The following is a 5,417-nucleotide window of genomic DNA, read 5'->3' as shown; positions in this document are numbered from 1 at the left end:
TACATCATAACAAAATCAATGGTAATGGAGTGAACTCCTTACATAACCTCTATTGTTCGTCCTTGTTATCCTTGCAGCCCGTGTATCCGTTCATAAATATATATCTACTCTGCAAAACGGTATCCAAAATCCATCCAAAACCAAATCATCATAAAATTTTTTAATATGTATCTGATTGCCAACCTCTTATTCGACAGGTTGACTGATTAAAGATTATAGATACATCAACTTGGTCGATACTTACACAGCGCAAGTCTGAAAGATGTTCCTCGATCAATAATATTATGGAACGACAAAAATCCATGGTTTTCTGACATTTTGCAGCTTATTGCAAATGTGTGAACAGCTTGTTAAAAACTGACACACTCAGCCGTGAACGACTTATAGTTTTTGCCTACTAACTCGGTTGTGATGATTTTAAATGAAAGTAAGCGTATTGATACTGTACTAAACCTATGTTTATTCAAAATCTAAGTAAATTTTACAGCTTTCAGTTTTTAATAGAAACTCTATATACAATAGGAGAACCTATTCTCGAGAAGATTTCCCAACGATGTTAGAACTGTTAAATCTGCAAGGCAAATTGTTGGTCGTTCCCTCCGCGGGACTCGAGCCCGTACCGCTGTGGCATCTATGGCAACACAGCCTGCACAAATTCCAGCGCCCTAGACCACTCGGCCAGCTATTTTTCATTTTAATGAAGAATATGTATCCAAATTACTTTCTAACAATAGGACATGTTATATTTTACACTATACATTTCACTGAGCAGTTCTCGGCTAACGTAGTAAAAATGCGTTTTGGAACATCGCACATTTAATCCGTGAATTTTAAAGAGTCCCATATCAATATGCAGATTAGCACAGTTTAAAACAAATTTCTTTGATTTCAGTTATTACTTATATGTAGTAATTGTTTGACTTGTGTCTCTGTGTTTCGTGTGCCAGTGTTGTTTTGTAAGACTGAAATATTTTTTTTTACCTAAATGTGAAGCTAAAATATCGAAGGAATCGCATAATATAAAATTAATAGAGGCGTAGCAGGTGCGAATATTTCAGCGGATTGCTAAAATGGGAGGAGGTTCATTGTGCCGCTGGTGGAGAGTAAAAAACTTAGTTTTTCTTTAAGTTAAGGTACGGATAACTGTACCAGAGTCGTATAAAGGATTTCTGGTTAGGATGCCATAAATAAGAAGAATTTGCGGAAAATCAAGATTTCATTTTTATCTATGGTCGGATGCATATTACAAAAAGAAAACAAAACAAAACAAAAAAACAACAACAAAACAAAAAAAACAAAAACAAAAACAAAACAAAAACAAAACAAAACAAAAGTTCTGCAGGGCTTGTGCATCCGACTATAAATTAAAAATTCTGTTTTTTTTTTCTGTTCTGTACTGTGTTCATGCAAAAAAAAAAAAAACAAACTTTACCCAATTTTAGAAGGCACACGCCCTACACGCCTCTTCTTAAATTCGCACTTCCGTACTTACGGAAAATTCATGATACAGCTGATTCCGTGGCTGCCGTTTCACACATAGTAATTTTATTAATAATAAAAAATAAACTAAGAAGAGGGCACCATCTAGCATTCACTACTTCAGAGTACTGAATGGAATTTTTTCTCAATTTTAAGCAAAGAAAATGCTTCGCATGGTGCATGAACATTTGCGGAAAGCTTCAAAGAGGTAAAGCTATGACGTCAAACGTTTGACCTAGGATAATTCTTTGACCGGAATCGGAGTGGCCCCTTTTACTCAAAAATAAATTCTAGCCATCATTTGGTGTACGACACCTAGTGGTACACATTTCAAAGCGAACAATTCACTTAAATTACGTAAAGCTGCATTAGCTGCCAAATTTGTATTTCAATGAAAAAAGTTTGTAGTAATGCAATTGAAGCAATAAATGTCAATAATACCTTCAGAATATTGCGAAAACATCGTTTTTTTAATCATAGAATACCGATAGCTCTGATCTAATTATTTTTCGCCATTACTTCCGAAGATTGCCGAAAGGACATTCACCTGGTCTAAAAATACTTTAACCTTGGCAAAAAAATAACAATAACGGATACACAGGTAAGCACGTGTCTTGTTTTCATTCATTTCATCTATTTCTTGATTAGTTTTCAAATAAATAACGACCATATTTGAGCCACATTATATCACAATACGTAAATTTCAAAAGGATACTTGCGTTATATTCGAACTTTTGAGTCCGTCGATCTTTGCCCTTAAATACCACTTTCGCTTTGCAATCAGATTTGTTATTGGAGAAGCGATCTTTACAGCACATGCTCGGATCAAGGTCACCACAAGTCACATGCATACGAATTTATCTAGGTCGTTTTTTTGTCTTGCAAGACAGTAAATATACAGACACCTATTTCATGCATTTAATGCATTTTATTTGTGATTATACAGGAAAATTACAATTTAAAAGAGATAATTCAAAGTTAAGGTATATTTCAATAGAAACAAAAATCTACGAAAATGTCAGTTTAAGTTATTGTCCAGACAGAGGGGAAATGCTTGTTTCTTGTCTAAAATTCCTATTAAGGTTCAAGCTTTCTTTTTATGATACGGTACCTTGTTTCAGAACTTCAAAAGAGATCCATTCACTTCTATTCAAGTAATTTAAAATCGGGATAATGTTCGTTTCAATTCTGGCCCAAACTTTAGGAATTGTATTATCTTGAAAAACATACGGAAAGCAGGTTATCAAAATATATATCTATAATATTGACTATTTACAAGTATAAAAGGAGGAAAATCAAGCAAATTTATATGCCATGACAGTCCAACACACCTAAAGCTTATACAGACTGAAATATAACTGAAATAACTTTAAAACGAGCATTTTACTCTCTCACGTTTTCATACTAAAATGTTACAAGCAGAATATGAAAATCCATAAAAAATAGGTCCCAACATATCTGAATGTAAATGCATTGAGTGATTTGACAAGTTGAAAATTCAGGCAACTTAATAAAACTCCTTATTGTAAATGCAGTCATTACTGTAAATTAATGTCAGTTCAAGTAACAATCGGGCAGTAGGTGAAACATAGTATGAAAGAGTAATCAAGGGAACCAAGGTTATAGCGGTAATCAAAAGAATATAATCCAGGGACAAAGACCCGACATGGAAAACAGACATACACAACAAAGAACATACAGTAACTAAAATCATACATACAAAGTAACAAAAGCAAATGAGCAACTCGGACTCCACAAAAAAAACTCATCATTTTGATAGTGTAATTTCACTATTTGCACAATCAGAATCAAGGAAAACAGACAAGATTTTCCATATTATGCAGGACCATTGATTTACAATTACATTGACATGCACCGAATATGAAAATTAAAGGGCAGATAACTCTGTAAAAAAAATCTCATTTTTCTAAAATTCTATTGAAATATTTCTGAGCAAATCCAATGATGCAGAGATCAAATAATGGTCTTTTCAAATAGACAAAGCATCCTTGAGTGATATTCCATTGTCAGATTGGTGGGGTTTTGAAATGCATGTTTCTGATTTTTCCAAGTTTACCTGATTCTTACTAACACTTACACTTAAAGGATAAGAAATGTTCTGCTGCACATTAATCTGATTGCTCAAGATCAGCTAGGAGAATCAGTTACCAGGCAGGAGTAATTAGATCATCTGAAATACTAATACCAAATATCTGAGAATTGAAATTGGTTTTACCTCTAGTTATGGGAAATACTAATGCCCTGATAAACTAGCATGTCTGACAAGGTTCTGCCTGTTGTAACATATTTATTTCTGGCCTCTAATTCCTAAATGGGACTCTGGCAGCCACCTTTTATGTCCACTCTAAACAAATAAACACAAAATGGATCTATTAAAGAATTCCTTCCCTCATCATTTGTTGTTAACAAGGATTATGTATGTATAGATATTTTCCAAAATTATATTTCTATCAAGTTCCTATGGCAGCTTCGAATGGCTAGCAATCTGAGTGTCACCAACATAGAATTCATTGTTGACAACAATTATCAGTTTTTAAGCATAGTATCTACTTGTTGTTTGAAAGAAGACAAACTTAACAAACAGAATTTTGACCAATTGGATCCAATGATGACCTTGGGAATGCATATTCTTAGACCATATAGAATGTTAATTTAAAAGTCCTTCAATATATCATAGGAAAAATAATCAATTAAATTGATGACAATGTCAGATGCCTAGTGACAGCAAATGTCAACTTTTTTAGCAATCAAAAGAAATTAGTTACTAATTTTTAATCGACAACATATTTGTCCAGTGTGGTGGACGTGTTTTTCAACAAACGGTCGGCATTCCAATGGGAACAAATTGTGCTCCTTTACTAGCTGACCTATTCCTTCACTCTTATGAGGCTGACTTTATAGCTGATCTGATCAGAAAGAAAGAATATTGTTTGGCTAGATCCTTCAATCTCAGTTTCCGCTATATAGATGACGTGTTATCTTTAAACAATCCTAATTTTGGGGATTTGATACATCGCATCTACCCAAAAGAACTTAGGATAAAAGATACTACAGACACTGTGAAGTCAGCCTCATATCTTGACCTACACTTAAAAATCAATGGTAAAGGAAAACTATTGACCAAACTTTACGACAAACGTGATGACTTTTCATTCAGAATTGTCAACTTTCCTTTCATCTGTGGCAACATCCCTTCGGCTTCTGCGTATGGAGTGTTCATATCCTACTCATACGTTATGCCAGAGCTTGCCGAAACTACGCAGACTTTTTGTATTGCACTAGAACTCTAACAAATAGGCTTCTGGAACAGGGTTATGTTGCTACAAGATTGATGTCATCACTACAGAAGTTTCATGGTCGTCATCATGAACTCGTGGATCGTTATGGTGTATCCATCAGCACCATGAAAACTGATTTATTCAACGGGTCATGGTTTTCCTTTCCTCGTTTGTCTACCCCGGACTTGACTTTTTATGAGCAACTCGGCGGGTGTTTCTAGAAAAGCAGAGGACACTTACCCTATCTGTGCACCTGGTCCATGCTCCCAGTTTTTAGTGGAGTCTGAGTTGCTCATTTACTTTTGTTACTTTGTATGTATGATTTTAGTTACTTTATGTTCTTTGTTGTGTATGTCTGTTTTCCATGTCTGGTCTTTGTCCCTGGATTACATTCTTTTGATTACCACTATAACCTTGGTTCCCTTGATTACTCTTTCAAGCTAACTTAAAAAAAATACAGCTGTATTTGTTCTCAAGAATGAATGAAGATTTTGATATGTAGGTTATAAAAAATATGTGTGTATTTCTAAATACATTAATTTGAGATAAATACTGTAATCTGGTTAAAATAATTTTGTTATTTCTCAATGGATAAAAAAACAATGACACGTTCCTATTCAGTTAAATTCAGAGCTACTT

Source organism: Perna viridis, chromosome 1, assembly GCF_037379345.1.
Source record: "Perna viridis isolate PV_CMFRI_1.1 ecotype Kerala chromosome 1, ASM3737934v1, whole genome shotgun sequence".
Lineage (NCBI taxonomy): Eukaryota > Metazoa > Mollusca > Bivalvia > Mytilida > Mytilidae > Perna > Perna viridis.
This window is presented reverse-complemented; position numbering follows the sequence as displayed.